The sequence below is a fragment of the Rhinoderma darwinii genome, chromosome 2 (genome assembly GCF_050947455.1).
Source record: "Rhinoderma darwinii isolate aRhiDar2 chromosome 2, aRhiDar2.hap1, whole genome shotgun sequence".
Lineage (NCBI taxonomy): Eukaryota > Metazoa > Chordata > Amphibia > Anura > Rhinodermatidae > Rhinoderma > Rhinoderma darwinii.
In genome coordinates, this window is record NC_134688.1 from 208,016,547 (window position 1) to 208,035,868 (window position 19,322).

The following is a 19,322-nucleotide window of genomic DNA, read 5'->3' on the forward strand; positions in this document are numbered from 1 at the left end:
AGCGCCACACAGCCCCTTTGTAGGTAGCGCCACACAGCCCCCTTGTAGGTAGCGCCACACAGCCCCCTTGTAGATAGAGCCACACAGCCACCTGTAGAGTGGGCCGCACAGCCCCCTGTAGGGAGGCACGCACAGCCCCCTGTAGAGAGGGCCGCACAGCCCCCTGTAGGGAGTGCCGCACAGCCCCCTGTAGGGAGTGCCGCACAGCCCCCTGTAGGGAGTGCCGCACAGCCCCCTGTAGGGAGTGCCGTACAGCCCCCTGTAGGGAGTGCCGCAAAGACCCATGGTAGGGAGTGCCACACAGCCCACAGCCCCTGGTTGATAGTGCCCCACAGCCCCCTGGTTGGTAGTGCCCCACAGCCCCCTGGTTGGTAGTGCCACACAGCCCACTGGTTGATAGTGCCCCACAGCCCCCTTATTGGTAGTGCCCCAAATCCCCCTGGTTAATAGTGCCACACAGCCCCCTGGTTGATAGTGCCACACAGCCCACTGCCCCCTGGTTGGTAGTGCAACACAGCCCACTGCCCCCTGGTTGGTAGTGCCACACAGCCCACAGCCCCCTGGTTGGTAGTGCCACACAGCCCCTTTGTAGGTAGCGCCACACAGCCCCCTTGTAGGTAGCGCCACACAGCCCCCTTGTAGATAGAACCACACAGCCACCTGTAGAGTGGGCCGCACAGCCCCCTGTAGGGAAGCCCGCACAGCCCCCTGTAGGGAGGGCCGCACAGCCCCCTGTAGGGAGTGCCGCACAGCCCCCTGTAGGGAGTGCCGCAAAGCCCCCTGTAGGGAGTGCCGTACAGCCCCCTGTAGGGAGTGCCGCAAAGACCCCTGGTAGGGAGTGCCACACAGCCCACAGCCCCTGGTTGATAGTGCCCCACAGCCCCCTGGTTGGTAGTGCCCCACAGCCCCCTGGTTGGTAGTGCCACACAGCCCACTGGTTGATAGTGCCCCACAGCCCCCTTATTGGTAGTGCCCCAAATCCCCCTGGTTGGTAGTGCCACACAGCCCCCTGGTTGATAGTGCCACACAGCCCACTGCCCCCTGGTTGGTAGTGCAACACAGCCCACTGCCCCCTGGTTGGTAGTGCCACACAGCCCACAGCCCCCTGGTTGGTAGTGCCACACAGCACACAGCCCCCTGGTCGGTAGTGCCACACTGCCCACAGCCCCCTTGTAGGTAGTGCAAGGACTACGAAATGACCCTGATAGCTGGCGGGCAATAGACATTCAAAAACGGACAACTGTGCAGGAGCACACAAAATACCCAGCTTTCCCAGCTATCAAATAAATGTGTGGAAATAAACTAAGATATAACTTTTATTTAGTCTGAGTAAAGGATTAATCCTCTTAGCTAGATTAAATAAAAGTTATATCTTAGTTTATTTCCACACTTTTTTTTGATACCCAGGAAAGCTGGGTATTTTGTGTGCGCTCCTGCAAAGTTGTCCTTTGTAGGTAGTGCCACACAGCCCACAGCCCTCCTGTAGATAGCACCCCCCCCCCCCTTCCAGTAAAGATAACGCCACTGTAGCTCCCTGAAGGAGCGGAATCCCCGTGTGGCCGGGGGATTCCGCTCCTGGAGCGCTGCTTGATGCCTCTGTCCATATATGGACAGTGACATCAGGGAAAACTCCTGAAGCGGAATCTCCAGTCACAGCGCTGCAGACGCTATGACCGTCGATTCCACTCCAGGAGAAGCTCCTGTCGTCTGTGTCCATGACGTCATTGGCTTCTCCTGGAGTGGAATACCCGGTCATAGAGTCTGCAATGCTATGACCGGGGATTCCGCTTCAGGAGTTTCCCCTGATGTCACTGTCCATATATGGACAGAAACATCAAGCAGCGCTCCAGTAGCGGAATCCCCGGCCACACAGGGATTCCGCTCCTTCAGAGAGCTACAGTGGTGCTAGTAGACAGCAAAGCAGGGAGATACCTTCCTGCTCTGCTATAGTGCCCCCCTGTAGATAGCGCCACTGTAGCTCCCTGAAGGAGCGGAATCCCTGTGTGGCCGGGGATTTCGCTCCTGGAGCGCTGCTTGATGTCACTGTCCATATATGGACAGAAACATCAAGCAGGACTCCAGGAGCGGAATCCCCGGCCACACGGGGATTCCGCTCCTTCAGGGAGCTACAGTGGCGATTGTAGACAGCAGAGCAGGGAGATATCACCGCTAGCAGCCGCTATGGCTGCTACAGCGGTAGCGACGGCCACTAAGTAAAGAAGCGCCCGGGTGGAAAGGCGACTGCAGTTAGTGTGTATATCCCCGCTGGTAGTTGCAACGGCATGGGGATACACACACCCGCTGGCGCCCCTCTTGGCATGTGGCGGCTGGCGCCCTGTGCGACCGTACTGGTCGAACATAGCTAAGGCCGGCCATGCCCCTAGATAAGGCCACAGTGCCCTCCGCAGATGCTACCACAGTGATGTCAGGGTCTTGCCCAGAGCTGGAGTCCCGGAGCAGAGCCGCTTCTAGCACTCGAACTACAGTAGATTTGTGACTGCAGCTCTGGATTTGTTTGGAGTATGGGACCTGATGTTACAGTACAGTTGTGACTGCAGCACTGGATGTGACTAGAGTATAGGACATGATGTTACAGTAGAGTTATGACTGCAGCTCTGGATGTGGCTGGAGTATAAGACATGATGTTACAGTAGAGTTGTGACTGCAGCTCTGGATGTGACTGGAGTATAGCACATTATATAATAGTAGAGTTGTGACTGGAGCTCTGGATTTGTTTAGAGTATAAGACAAGATGTTTGCATCTGCATCTACTGATCTTGCAGTAGAGTTGTGAGTGTAGCTGTGGATTTCTCTGGAGTATAGTACATGATGTTACAGTAGAGTTGTGAGTGCAGCTCTGGATGAGACAGGAGTATAACATGTTACAGTAGAGTGGTGACTGCAGCTCTGGATTTGACTGGAGTAAAGTACATGATATAATAGTAGAGTTGTGAGTTCAGCCTGGGATTCCTGCTCTGCTCCTGACATCACTGTCCATATATGGACAGAGATGTCAGGGGCAACCCCAGAGCTGGAGTCCTGGGCAGAGCGCTAGCAGGCTCTTCCTGGGACTCCAGCTGTGCTCCTGACATCACTGGGACTCCTGCTCTGGGGAAGCCCCTGACATCATTGTCGATGTATGGACAGCGATGTCAGAGGCTTCCCCAGAGCAGAGCCTATACTAGCGCTCTGCCCGGGACTTCGCTCTGGGGAAGACCCTGACATGCTGTCCATATATGGACAGCAATGTCAGGGAATTCCACAGAGTCCCGGAGCAGTGCCTATACTAGCGCTCTACACGGGACTCCGGCTCTGGGGAAGCCCCAGACATCGTGTATCCAAACATAGACAGCGATGTCAGGGAATTCCACAGTCCCGGAGCAGAGCCGATTCTAGCGCTCTGCCCGGGACTCCGCTCTGGGGAAGACCCTGACACACTGTCCATATATGGGCAGCGATGTCAGGGAATTCCACAGAGTCCCGGAGCAGAGCCGATACTAGCGCTCTGCCCGGGACTCCGCTCTGGGGAAGAACCTGACACACTGTCCATATATGGGCAGCGATGTCAGGGAATTCCACAGAGTCCCAGAGCAGAGCCGATACTAGCGCTCTGCCCGGGACTCCGCTCTGGGGAAGACCCTGACACACTGTCCATATATGGGCAGCGATTTCAGGGAATTCCACAGAGTCCCGGAGCAGAGCCGATACTAGCGCTCTGCCCGGGACTCCGCTCTGGGGAAGACCCTGACACACTGTCCATATATGGGCAGCGATGTCAGGGAATTCCACAGAGTCCTGGAGCAGAGCCGATACTAGCGCTCTGCATGGGATTCCGCTCTGGGGAAGACCCTGACACACTGTCCATATATGGGCAGCGATGTCAGGGAATTCCACAGAGTCCCGGAGCAGAGCCTATACTAGCGCTCTGCCCGGGACTCCGCTCTGGGGAAAACCCTGACACACTGTCCATATATGGACAGCGATGTCAGGGAATTTCACAGAGTCCCGGAGCAGAGCCTGTACTAGCGCTCTGCCCGGGACTACGGCTCTGAGGAAGCCCCAGACATCGCTGTTCATATGTTGACAGCGATGTCAGGGAATTCCAGCGTCTCGGACCAGAGCTGATACTAGCGGCTCTGTGTCCCGCGGGCCGCAGATGACAGCCCCAGGGGCGCATGCAGCCCGCGGGCCGCGTGCTTGAGACCCCTGCCTTACACAGCTTTTTTTGATTAAACAAATTTATTATTTTAAAAAAAAAGTGATTCTATTGTGCAAACACTTCAAAACATAATAAAAACTTTATACAGAACAAAGTAAAATGGCGCGGTGAACACTGTAAAAAAAAAAAAAAAAGAATGAAAAACATTGTCAGAATTGCTTATTTTTGGTCACCTTGCTTGCCAAAAATTGGAATAAAAAGTGATCAAAATATCCCCCCAAAAATGGTATCAATAACAACTACAGATTGTCCCGCAACAAATAAGACACAGCTCCGGTCGAGAAAAAATAAAGAAGTTCTGGCTCTTAGAATATGGCAATACAAAATGTGCAGAGTGTTCCAAAGATTGGGCACCATTTATCAGTGCGACACTGGCCACACATCTGCAGATTATTATTTATTTATCAAATTATTATACCATCTTATAATGTCCTGATGTATTCTGACCAGCTTACATATGACCCCACATTATAAATTGAAATAGCAGCAAAACCCCAAACAGAACAACTACCAAGCTAAATCTGCGCTACAAAAGCCAAATGGCGCTACCTCCCTTCTGAGTCCACATATATGGCATCCCCATACCCGGGAGAACCCACCTAACAGTTTATGAGATATTTGTCTTCAGTGGCACAAACTGGGCACAACATATTGTGCACTAAAATGGCATATCCGTGGAAAATGTCAATTTTTACTTTGCACCATCTGCTGCGCATTCATTTAAAATAAAAAAACACGTGTGGTCAAAATGTTCACAACACCCCTTAATATGCTCTACGGGGTGTAGTTTCCAAAATAGGGGTCACTACTTGGGGATATGTTTTACTATTTGACCTCAGAGCCCTGTAATTGTGGGCCAATGCTGTGAAAATCACCAAAATAGTCCTCAAATGTGCATGCTGCTCTTCACTTCTAAGCCCTGTCATGTGTCCAGGCAAATGATAAATGCCTTGAGCGGTGTAGTTTCTAAAATTGAGTCACTTCTTGGTGGCTTCCACTGTACTCTTGTACCTCAGGGTTTTGCAAATGCAACATGGCACACAAAACTCAAATCAGCAAAATCTACATGCCAAATACCGCTCCTGCCTTTCTGAGCCCTGCCGTTTGTCCAAATAGTAGTTTATGACCCCATATAGGGTATTGCCGTACTCGGGAGAAATTGTTTTACAAATGTTGGGTGCTTTTTCTCCTTTATCCCTTGTGGACATGAAAAAATGCAACATTTTAGTGTAATAAATGTTGATATTCATTTTCACAGCCTAATTCTGCTAAATTCAGCAAAAATCCTGTGGGGTCTAAATGCTCACTATACACCTCGATAAATGCCATAAGGGCTTTCGTTTCCCAAATGGGGTCACTTTTGGGGGGTTTCTACTGTTTTGGTCCAGCAGGGGCTTTGCATATATGCGACATGGCGCCGCAAACCATTCCAGCAAAATTTGAGCTCCAAAAGCCAAATAACACTCCTTCCCTTTTAAGCCCTGCCATGGGTACGAACAGCAATTTGTGTCCACATATGGGGTATTGCCGTGCTCAGGAGAAATTTCTTTACAGATATTGGGGTGATTTCTCTCCTTTAGCCCTTGTGAAAATGAAAAAATCTAAGCTAAAACTAAATTTTATGGGAAAAAAATTAGATTTTCATTTTCACGGCCTACTTCCAATTAATTCCGCAAAAAACTATGTTGGGTGAAAATGCTCTCTCTACCCCTAGATAAATTCCATAAGGAGTGTAGTTTACAAAATGGGGTCACTTTTTGGGGGTTTCCACTGTTTTTGTCCCTCAGGGGCTTTGCAAATGCGACATGGCGCCTGAAAACCATTCCAGGAAAATTTGAGCTCCAAAGGCCAAATGGTGCTACTTAGGTTCCGAGGGCTGCCAAGTGTTCAAACAGCAGTTTATAACCACATATGGGGTATTTCCGTAATCGGGAGAAATTGCTTTACAAATGTTGGGGTGTTTTTTCTCCTTTATTCCTTGTAAAAATTAAAACATTGTATGTTTTATTGGAAAAAATGTAGATTTTCATTTTTAATTCAAAGAAATTTAGCAAAAAAACTGTGGAGTCAAAATGCTCGCTATACACCTAGGTTAATTTCTTGGGGGGGGGTAGTTTCCAAAATGGTGTCTTTTTGAGGGCTTTTCCTATGTTTTGGCACCACAAGACCTTTTCAAACCTGACATATTGCCTAAAATATTTTCCAATAGAAAGGAGGCCTGAAAATCCACTAGGTGCTGCTTTGCTTTTGAGGCCTGTGTTTCAGTCAATTAGCATACTAGGGCCACATGTGGGATATTTCTAAAAACTGCAAAATCTGGGTAATAAATATTGAGTTGTGTTTCTTTGGTAAAACCTTTTGTGTTTTAAAATTGTCTTTTAAATGTGAGAAATTTCTGCTTAAGTTCTAAGCCTTTTAACGTCCTAGAAAAATAAAAGGACGTTCAAAAAAATGATGCAAACATAAAGTAGACATATGGGAAATGTTAACTAGTAACTATTTTGTGTGGTATTACTATCTGTCTAAGGGGCCGTTCAAATATGTCCAGCGTCCACTTCAGTTTAGCTCCGGCGTGTTGAAGAAAAGCCGGAGGCAATCTGATGCTAGAACGGATCCCATAGCTTTTGATGGAATCTGTTCTGGCATTAGTTGTGGTGCCATACGTTGCCGGACCTCCCTGGGGGCTGGATCCAAAAATGTTACCCGCAGCGTTTCTGGGTCCAGCTCCTAGGAAGGTCTGGCGCCGTATCATTTCTTAGTACATTGTAGCCGTATGAACGCCGGGTGCTGCCGCATGCACCTTCCGGCAGCACCCGGCGGGAAGGTGGATGTGAGCTGGGAGCGGAATCCCCGGTCACAGCATTGCCGGGGATTCCGCTACAAGCCGAGCCCCTGACTACCTCCCAACCATCCCGGTATGTCCCGCTGTCAACAGTTGAAATAATAATCACACACACACACACAGCATGTGACCTTTGGTGTTCAGTTAACAGAGTTATATGACATCCACACGTAGGCCGACATGATTCAGTGACGTCATCACGCTGGCCTGCGCAGGGGATAGGCTGCAGGCCGAACGTGGCCTATAGCCTAGTAAATGGCAGAGCAGGGAGATACCTCCCTGCCCTGCCATAGTGTTCAATAGTATCTGCGTCCTAAGGACGCAGATACTTTTGAATGTGGCATTTCTATTGCTGTAGCAGTCATAGCGGCTGCTACCGGTGCCAACGGGCCTCATGCCATGGGCACCGTAGTAGCCGCTATGGCTGCTACGGCGGTAGTTATGCCACTGGTAGTTGTATTACATTGCTGTCTGTCTCTAGATGATGTTGTCAATCAGAGCTCATCTTTTCTTTATTTAAATGGTAAACCAGAAAGAGAAGAAAAGTCACGACCAAGTATTTGCAAAATTACAAACAATCTTTATTTCAGTCAAAAATACACAGAAAACACATTACAACTATACACAGTAAAAAGAATGAACCCTCATAAAGAGATGGAATCCGAACATAAAAGCAGCCTGGTCCCCCAGATGTTAAAATGGTCACAAGATCCCACAAAGAGCATAAATCAATATTATTAGGCAGGTGCTAAGCATAGTACATTTGCACAGATAGATACCTAAAAAAATATACATGCAAAGTGCAGTCATAGGCAAACTAATGAGCAGTATACCTACACCTACGTAGTGGAAAATGAGCAGGAGATCAGGACCGGGAGGGGAGACCGCTGCCAGACCCGACGCGCGTTTCGCTGGTGACGAAGTTTGCCTATGCTCAGCGTTTAATGTATACATCATGAAAAGCTATTGAATAGCCCATGACGTATACCTTAAACATGCCTGTGACGTGTGCCATGCAGTGGCATCCGTCACCCATAGTCTCCTATGTTAAAAAAAACATTTTTATTTGCTCCCTTGGGATGGAATACTACACTATTCCATTCCTAAAAAAAAAAAGGGGCTAAAAGGGTAAAAGGACACTCTTTTGGTCTATGTCAGGCTAATATGGACAAGTTTACGGTGTGCGACTTGAGCTATCCCGATATACATTATAAATGTAGAGCATATATGTAATGTGAAGGGGGCCCTAAACTAAACTTGTTCGAATCAGCCGACTTCGGCACCGTGGTGGGCTGAGGTGGTATATATTCTTTATACATTCTCCAGCTTTTCTTTCCCTTCATATTTGTGTACTCTGGCGATGTACTGATCTACAGCCATTACTCATGTTCTACAGGGATGATATAGCATCTGAACATATGGCATAGAGTTTCTTTTCCTCTTATTTTTTCTGCGCATATATATACCACCTCAGCCCTACCACTTGTTCTTGATGGTTCTCTTCCCTCTCCTCTTTTATCAATTTGTTTTTTGTATTATACCATTTTTCACATACATATTTGTCCTGTGTATTTATCGGTTTTCCATGTATATAATATCTGCAAGAAATCAAGGCATACAGTACAAATATAAATATTACTTATTTGGGATTATATTAAGGTAAATGTTTATAATATATGTGGCCATAATATATGTATTGTAATGGTAACGGTCGGACTTACATCCATGCTGCAGCTGGAACAGTAAAGTTATCATTTTAAGTTATTACATTTGGATTTGTTGAATACAAACAGTGACAGGTACTGAAAGTTCACTAGACAAGTTTAAACACTGCAATGACAGACTTGGTTGTCCCCAGCATTTTTCTGTCTTTAAACTTTTCTCAGAACATAGGACTTTTCTTGTACAGTTCCTGAGCTCTTTTTCTATAATATAGACTGACTCTTAAGCATGTTATTTCAATACAAATCAGATTATTCTGTTTTTTTTCCAAGCATTTCTTTTCTTAGAAATATGTGCCGATTGTAAATCATTTCATTTCTAAAAAATTAAAAATAAATCTTGCACAGATGAAAATAATAAGGATTTAACAACTTCTGAGACTATTATTAACTTTTGATGTGATGAAACCAGTTCTGTATTCACTCCCTTCAACGCTGTGTATTCTGCACTTCATTTCCAGCTGCCTGATCACGTGACCCCCTGACTCTGCCAACACTCCGCCTACAGTGCTTTAAGAATACCTGTCACTAGGTCCTAAAAAATGAACCATCACTCTCCCCTTACTACCGCTGCCTCCTGGACTCCAGTGGTGCTTCTGTTTTATTTCTAGGCACCATCGTTCCTGAGAGATTTCTTCCGGTTGTTTTAGTGCCAAATATACTAATGAATCGCTGGCTAGCCAAGGGGGCGTCAACCCCAGCGATTCTCCCGAGGTGGAGCTACCTCACAGCCTGTTACGCAGTCCTATCAGCATGAAGCTGCTTTACATACACACTGTCTTAGCTCAGCGTAGACTTTCAAACTACTTCTTCCCTCCAGGGGCAATTTAAGTGGTAGTCTTAAGAAATGGAGTAAACTCTCCATTCTGAAACAGAAGGCATAAAGAGGTGCCATGTGGTATTACAGGCTTGGTGATTATTCTTTTTTTCTTTTTAACCCCTTCTCGCCGCAGCACCTTTTCGTTTTCGTTTTTTCCTCCCCACCTTCCAAAAGCCATAACTTCTTTATTTTTCTGTCGATATAGTCCTATGAGGGCTTGATTTTTGCAGGACGATTTGTCGTTTTTCGTAGCACCATTTATTGTTCCATATAATGCACTAGGAAATGGGAAAAAAATTATTTGTGGGGTAGAAAATGAAAAAAACAGCGATTCCTCCATGGTTTTTTGCGCGTCGTTTTTACGGAATTCACTGTGCAATTAAAACAACATGTTAAATTTATTCTGTGGGTCAATACGATTACGGCGATACCAAATATATATCATTTTTTCTATATTTTACTACTTTTACAAGTAAAAACCTAAGTGTAAAAAAGAAAATTTATTTTGTGTCGCCAAATTCCGAGAGCCATAACTTTTTTCTTTTTCCGTTGATTAAGTGGTATGAGGGCTTATTTTTTGCAGGATAAGCTGTCGTTTTTAATAATACCATTTTGGTGTACATGCGACGTTTTGATCACTTTTTATTTCATTTTTTATAGGAGATGAGGTAACCAACAATAGAGATTCTGGCGTTTAAAATTTTTTTTTTTTTCGGCGTTCACCATGCGGGTTAAGTAATGATATATTGTAATAGTTCAAACTTTTATGGACGCGGCGATACCAATTATGTTTTTTTTTTACTATTCTCTAGGGGGAAAATGGGAAAAGGGTTTTTTTTTAACTTTGAATTAAAAAAAAAATTTTTACATAAAAAAAAAACTTTAGCTCATTTTTACTTTTTTTATTAGTCCCCCTAAGGGACTTCAAACAGCGATCGTTAGATAGTTAGTATATCGTGATTCTGACAGGCATCTACTAAGCCCTGATTAATAGGTGCACAAAGATGGTGGACCTGGGTGCCTTCGTTAGCCATAGCAATCATCGCAACCCCCCACGATTTAAATGCTGTGGTCGCTATTGACTGCGGCATTTAACGAGTTAGACGCAATGCCGCTCGTTACCCTGAAGTGTTTTTACTGTAACAAACAGCTGACACCGGCATCGTATGGAGCGGGGTCACTCCGTGAGCCCGTTCCATACTTCCCCTACCAGACTTTGGCGTATGGATACGTAAAATGTAGGGAAGGGGTTAATCTCACCATTTCTTCTAACACCCTATTAGTGCAATAATGTCCAGTTCACTTTACTTTGAAAGCCACATAACTATTAAAGGGACCTATTAGAACATGTTTTTTTATGGTAGCTAGGGAGAGAAATATGCGCCTATTGGGTATGAACTGTGAGAGTAAATGGGCCTTAGTGCACACTATAATCAATGGTAGTTTTTTTCCAGTGCAGTCTCAGAAATGAATCTAATCTTCAGTTGCAAGAAAGCCTTTTCCTCTCTGAGACAGTTTTGATGCGTACGTTTTCTTGTCCTCTTAGGCAGGCAGCCACTTTGCTTGCAGATATATATGCAGGATAGTGACTCTGGGTTCAAGCAAAACTAATAGAAACACTTATCCATAAACAATTGACATTGCCCAAAAAAAAATCAATAACCTTTTTATCTGTTTTTTTTTGTACTCAAAAAAATGTAGTAGTTATCATTGTCTTATTATTGTTTCCTTGGTTAAATGGCAAAAGACAGACTTTAAAAGTACATAATTTTTCTATAGTAAACTTAGAACCATATTAAATTGGTTAAATCAAGGCTAAAGCTTGATTATACAGTCATTATAGTGCCAAAACTGTAAATCAAAGCATACTACATGATGTCTTCCACATTTATCAAACGTCCATGTATTACTAGAATGACCATTCATCTGTCATGTAACATTACCGCCATGTAATACTACATTTCCTTGTTGGCTATATTTTCATGGTTTCCCTGTCAAAAGTAACTATTTTGCTGGCCGGCAGCTTCAATCTAAAACATTCAAATCAAATCATAGTTAATAGAGGGGTACCACAGGGATCACTTCTGGGTCCTGCTCTTTTTAATAGATTTCTTAATGATCTTGTACAGAGTAAGATCCCAATATTTGCAGATGATACTAACTTAAGTACTGCCTAACGTAATTAACACAGAAGAGGATAGTATTATCTTACAGATGGATTGAGAAAATATGGAGGCTTGAGCAGGTGCAACGTCAAATCAAGTTTAACAAGGATAAATATAGGACACGTGGGATGGGAAAACTATTGTCACCATTAATTACTAAATGTCAAAACACTGGGTAAAACTGACATGGAAAAAGGCTTGATGTTAGTGGACAACAAACTGAACCAGTGCTAGGCAGCTGCTGACAAAACAAATACAATTGTGGGTTAAATCAGGAGATACGGAAATGCACATTATGAGAATATACACAAATTACTGGTTACAATGTTGGACTGCAAAATCATAAGTGGAATGGTCTGCAATATCTGGAAGGATTACCAAATTTGAGCCTATTTAGTTTGGAAAAAATAAAGTTTAGGGTGCCCTAATAACGATAATATAGTATAAATATATCAAAGGCCAATAAAGAGAGCTAGCTAATGACTTTAGGCCTGCTACCATAACAAGGGGGCATCTATAACACCTAGAGGAAAATCAATTTCTGGAGATCGGTCGTTGATCCTGCGATTTATTTTGATTTCTATATTGGAGTCTGAAAGGAGTTTTGCCTAAGATGAGAAAAATTGGCTTCTAGCGGGGTTGATTTTTTTCTTCACCTGGATCAATATGGCAGAATAATAGGTTAAAATGTTAAATTTATGTATTTTTATTAACCACTTAACGACGAGCGAAGGATATATCCGTTGCAAGCAGGTGTTAGTTCCCGCATAGCAATGGATATATCCGTTGCTCTAATCGCGTGGGTACAGCCAGTGTACCCATGCGATCAGCAGCAGGAGCACGGCTGTTATACACATCCTGGCTCCTGCCCCAACTGCCGGAATCGAAGCGCGCTCCAATTCCAGCAGTTTAAACCATGTGTCAATAGCGACAGCGGCATCTAATGTGTTTGACAGGGAGGGAGCGCCCTCTGTCACCCCATCGGCGGCCCCGCAAAGAAATCGCAGGGCGCCGTCGGGTTTCCATGGCAGCCGGAGGCCTAACAAAGGCCCCAAGGTCTGCCTTCAGCAACTGCCTATTAGGCCTTGGTGCCTTCAGCAGATTGCATGGTGAAGTCCACTAGTGGGACAAAAAAAGAAAATGTAAAACCGTTAAATAAAGTTTATGAAAAAAATTAAAATAAAAGATTACAGTAAAAATAAAATAAAACCACTTTCTTCTCCAAAAACTGGTTTTATTTAGTAAAAGTATAAAAAAAAAAAAAAACACATACACATATATGCCGCAATCGTAACAACTGAAAAAATAAAGTTAACACATTAATTCAAACCAACGGGTGAATGGCGTCCAAAAAAAACAATGGCAAAATTACTTTTTTTTCTCTCGTTCCCACCATAAAAAATAAAATAAAAGTTAATCAATAAGTCCCATGTACCCCAAAATACTACCAATGTGAACTACACCTTATCCCACAAAAAACAAGCCCACATAAGGCTACATCGACGAAAAAATTAAACCGTTTTGGCTCTTGGAACGCGGCAATGCAAAAAAAAGTAATTTTTTTTAAAAAGGGTTTTTATTTTGCAAACGTAGGAAAACATAAAACCTTTACATATTTAGTATCCCTGTAATCGTGGCCGACCCATAGAATAAAGGTAACATGTTACTCATGCATAGTGAACGGCGTCAATTTATAACGTGAAAATCAATGCTGGAATAGCTGTTTCTTTTCAATTCTTTCCTAAAATAAAGTTAATGAAAGTTAATCAATATATTATATGCACCCAAAAATGGTGCAATTGAAAAACACAACTCGTCCCGCAAAAAAAAGCCCTTATACAGCTATGTCTACGAAATAAAAAAAAAGTAACAACACTTAGAATGCAACAGTGAAAAAAATAAAATTAATCCTTGGTCATTGACGTGCAAAATGGCCCGGTCATTAAGGGGTTGATCTTACAAACCTTATTACAACAGTAACGATAATGTTTATATCTTTAACCTTCTTTAAAGAGGCTCTGTCACCAGATTCTGAAATCCCTATCTCCTATTGCATGTGATCGGCGCTGCAATGTAGATAACAGTAACGTTTTTTTTTTTTAAGTTATGAGCTATTTTATATTTATGCAAATGAGGTTTGAAATGGACAACTGGGCATTTTTTTTTCGTTATGTCCAACTGGGCGTGTATTGTGTTTTTAACTGGGCGTGTTTACGTGTATGACGCTGACCAATCAGTGACCAGTCAGCGTCATACACTCCTCTACATTGATTTACACAGCAGCGATGTGCAGCCACATAAACAGAGATTAACGTTAATCAAGTGTCCTGATAATGAATACACATGAAATCCAGCCTGGACGTCATGTGTATTCAGAATCCTGACACTTCTGACTCTTTTCTTTGAGATTTCTAGCAAGGGAAACGAAATCTTGCGAGATTACGGAGGTAAACGAGATTTTGTTTCCCTTGCTAGAAATCTCAAAGAAAAGATTCAGAAGTGTCAGGATTCTGAATACACATGACGTCCAGGCTGGATGATCATGTGTATTCATTATCAGGACACTTGATTAACGTTAATCTCTGTTTATGTGGCTGCACATCGCTGCTGTGTAAATCAATGGAGATGAGTGTATGATGCTGACTGGTCACTGATTGGTCAGCGTCATACACGTGTAATCACGCCCAGTTAAAAACACAATACACGCTCAGTTGGACATACGAAAAAAAAACGCCCAGTTGTCCATTTCAAACCTCATTTGCATATATATAAAATAGCTCATAACTTGGCCAAAAATGAACGTTTTTAAAAAAACAAAAAACGTTACTGTTATCTACATTGCAGCGCCGATCACATGCAATAGGAGATAGGGATTTGAGAATCTGGTGACAGAGCCTCTTTAAGTGTGAATATTTTTAATGTATTTATTTTTAACATCAGATAAAATGACAAAAAAAGTGAGGAGGTAAACATTCTCTTTAATGAAAGTGTTAAATATTTTTATAACATCAGTCAAATTCAGATTATTTTTTTAGACTGTAGACTTTGGGATGGGAGCCCAGTGGGTTTAATGCTTGAGTAGCTGAACCGTTCCAAATCAAGTTCAAATGTTTTAGCACACTCGAGTGGTTAACCACAAATGACATGTTTTTGGTGGTTGTTCTCAGGCGGCTGAGGTAGGGAAGGATTACCTGTGATGAGCAGCTAGCAGCGTACCCTCCTGGAACAATGTAATTGTGTAAAAAGAGCACAGTGTGGTAATGTTTACACACTGACGTACTGTCATGACACTCATACATGTTACTGCGATTATTTTTATATATGTAATATATATATATATATATATATATATCTCAAACAACCTCAGTTTGAATTTGCAGCATATCCTTGATGTGAGTTGTTAATATGTTCATTGAAAGTAGGTAAGGCTATCACTTATATGATCTACCAAATGGGTGATGATGGATTTACCTGTAACCCAACCTATCTTTGCATTTGAAAGTTCTAACCATTCTACAGACATTGGCCCATGTTGAAGACACCTCTGGACATACCAAAATTGAATTACACATCCAGGAAATGTTATTCTGTGTTCTTGTTTATTACTTTCAGTCATAAGGCCACTTTCACACGAACATAATACAGATACAACGCCCTGACCTCCCGTGTCTCAACTTAACCCAACTAAGTTCACTGTAGAATCCTATCGTGATCTAAGTTTGGTTACATTAATTCGGGAAGGTGGAAAGTAACAAGAGGGAAGGCAATGTTCTATATTAATTAATATTTAAACCTATTATTGATATTTTCACAAATTGAACTAATGTTTAGTGCATATCAAAAATATTATTTCATTGATACATTACATTGCTTTCCAGTTCTTAACTTTCCCCCTTCCGAAATGAATTTATGCACTTTATAGGTGGTGTACACTTGATGTAAATTTTACTAAAACCAGAGAAGTGAACTCACCCTTTTTCTAGTGGATCTAAGTTTGGTTTAGTTACACCATCGGACGTCTGGGAATTGCAGGTATAATATGGACACAAAAATGCTCCTCTATTACCCTTGTGTGAATGTGGAAGAAATTCTCAGTAGAATAATTTACAATCTTTGCGGATAATTGAAGCTTTACCATAGTTAATATCTACCTGAAAACGACTTAGATGTATTATATGCAGTCAAGATTTAACTGTCTATTTCCCTTTGGTCCATTTACTGCTTTCCATATTAAAAACATACAACAACGTCAAACAAATCTTTCTTCAGAACTGATGCAGATTTACAATAGATGAAGTTTTATGTAGTGAGCATACATAAATTTTATCCATGCTTTTTTGATTATGTAACTGTGGGGGTCAATAGTACATATGGATGTCAGAGCTACTGGGAGTCTAAAAGAAAAGGATCTCCAATCATAAAGAAATGAAAAACGCATCTGTAACTGTATCAGTTTACAATGAAAAAAATGATGTTCTCTACCATTTAATTTTATTGTTCTCTTCTAAGAAGAATCTGAAGATCATTGGCCACATTTACTGGAACTATTGGTGCCCTGTATCACTACAGAACATGTGTTCTTTTTACTTGTTGCATATGTTTTCATAAGAAAAAACTACACTTAGGATAGATTTTAGAGTACGTCACCAGTGCTATAATTTATGGTCCATCTTTTATGAGAAATGGAGCTTGGGTTACAAAAAGCTTTAATGAACCACAGCTTCTCAGCAAGAAAACAAATATATCCATTGCCATACAAAGAGATAGTTTGTCAACAGTGTTATAAGAGAAAGTGGAAATTATTATTATTTTGGTCCTTCCACTGTCAAGGATGTTCAACAGTTAGGTTTTTTTTCTGCTAAAGGGGTGACAAGAAGAGCAGTTGATGATCTAATCCCCCTTCATGTAATCAGACCATTTGTGGACTCTGTGACTCGGATGTTTACTGGCATCTGGATCACAGAGACTTTTAATCTCTTAAATTTTGAGGATTGTTTGAAGATGTGTGCATGTAGACATAGGAATAAGGGGCATGTATGAGCTCTGCACATCTTGAGCTGTTATTTATAGGAGATGTTAAAGATCTAAAGCTCTGCTTGGGTCAGACTTTTGGCCAAAAATATGAATTTGTATAAATTTGTTTTATAAAATGTTATGGTTTGAAATGAATGAAATTAAATTGCATGAAAGTACCCGTATGTGTAAAGTGCTAAAAGCTATAAAAAAAATATGTTTTCACCATGTGCCCAAAATTGAAGTCATGTCCAGAAGTATTTGGACAGGAGCACAATTTTCATAGCAATGAAGATGTGATAGTAGTTTAGACTTTCAGCATTTTTTTTAAGGGTTTTTGCAAAAATATTGCATTAATCGTTTAGGAATTACAGCTATTTCCTACATAGTCCCTCCATTTTCACGGGCTGAAAAATAATTGACAATTGACTGATAAGCTGTCTGATTCATGGATGGGTGTGACCTATTCTATCAGTAGTTCATGACAAATTAAGGAGATAAAATATCTGGAGTTGATTCCAAATATTACATTAGCATTTGGTAGATGTTCATGGGAATTCCCAATATGTGGTAAAAAGAGGTGTTAATGCAAGTGAAGGAGGCCATCATTAGGCTGAAAAACACAAAAGAAACCAATCAGAGAGATAACAGAAACTTTAGGAGTGACCAAATCAACAATTTAGTTCATTCTTAAAAAGGAGGAATATGCTAGCAAAAGGCCTGGAGGACCACGAAAGACAACCACATTGGGCACAATCTAAGAAGAAATATGCAGGCTATGGCATCTGAGAATAGTAGTAATCGCTTTTACTGCACAACTTTGCAAACAGGGATTGACTGTTATTGACTAAAAATTCTTTGAACTCAAAGATTGTAATGCGTTCAAATCTCATATTGTGTTCAATATAAACCTTATATTGTATTTGTGCTTTTTTAGTCTACATCATAAAAACCAATCTGACTTCTAAAAGCAATGACTGCAAAGAATGGTGGGGGATATTTACAGAGACTGTCATACCTGCAGGGGCATAACTAGGAAAGACTTTGCCCCATAGCAAACTTTTGACTAGGCATCCCTCCTAGGTGCCACACGCAGTCCCCCTTATAGATAGTGCCCCCTGTAGATAGTGGCATACAGCCCCCCGTAGATATCGCCATAAAGCCCCCTTTGTATATAGTGCCACACAGCCCCCCCTTAGTAGATTCTGCCACAAAGACCCCTGTAGATTCTGCCACACACAGCCTCCCTAGTAGATAGTGCCACACAGCCCCCTTTTATATAGTGCCTCACAGCCACCATTGTATATAGTGCCACACAACTCCCCCCTTGTGTATAGTGCCACACAGCACCCCCCCCCCCTCCTGAGGATGCAGATACAAGTGAATGTGGATGTTGCTAGCACTGGGGCCCCCTCCGATGCTAGCGATGCCACCGGGCATGAGGGGGCCCATGCCGGCAAGCAGAATTAGGCTGTGAAAATGAATATCAACATTTATTACACTAAAATGTTGCATTTTTTCATGTCCACAAGGGATAAAGGAGAAAAAGCACCCAACATTTGTAAAACAATTTCTCCCGAGTACGGCAATACCCTATATGGGGTCATAAACTACTATTTGGACAAACGGCAGGGCTCAGAAAGGCAGGAGCGCTATTTGGCATGTAGATTTTGCTGATTTGATTTTTGTGTGCCATGTCGCATTTGCAAAACCCTGAGGTACAAGAGTACAGTGGAAGCCACCAAGAAGTGACTCCATTTTAGAAACTACACTGCTCAAGGCATTTATAATTTGCCTGGACACATGACAGGGCTTAGAAGTGAAGAGCAGCATGCACATTTGAGGACTATTTTGGTGATTTTCACAGCATTGGCCCACAATTACAGGGCTCTGAGGTCAAATAGTAAAACATATCCCCAAGTAGTGACCCCTATTTTGGAAACTACACCCCGTAGAGCATATTAAGGGGTGTTGTGAACATTTTGACCACACGTGTTTTTTTATTTTAAATGAATGCGCAGCAGATGGTGCAAAGTAAAAATTGACATTTTCCACGGATATGCCATTTTAGTGCACAATATGTTGTGCCCAGTTTGCGCCACTGAAGACAAATATCTCATAAACTGTTAGGTGGGTTCTCCCGGGTATGGGGATGCCATATATGTGGACTCAGAAGGGAGGGAGCGCCATTTAGCTTTTGGCCGCAGATTTAGCTTGGTAGTTGTTCTGTTTGGGGTTTTGCTGCTATTTCAATTTATAATGTGGGGGCATATGTAAGCTGGTCAGAATACATCAGGACATTATAAGATGGTATAATAATGTGATAAATAAATAATAATCTGCAGATGTGTGGCCAGTGTCGCACTGATAAATGGTGCCCAATCTTTGGAACACTCTGCACATTTTGCATTGCCATATTCTAAGAGACAGAACTTCTTTATTTTTTCTCGACCGGAGCTGTGTCTTATTTGTTGCGGGACAATCTGTAGTTGTTATTGATACCATTTTTAAAAATTAGGGGCCAGTGCAACAGCCTTAAGAA

The 19,322-nt window shown here is 42.5% G+C and overlaps 1 protein-coding gene across 1 annotated transcript in view; it reads left to right on the forward strand.

Moving 5' to 3' along the window:
- ABI3BP (ABI family member 3 binding protein) overlaps nt 1-19,322 on the forward strand; it is a 365,114-nt gene that overhangs the window by 98,201 nt on the left and 247,591 nt on the right. The window lies entirely within an intron of this gene.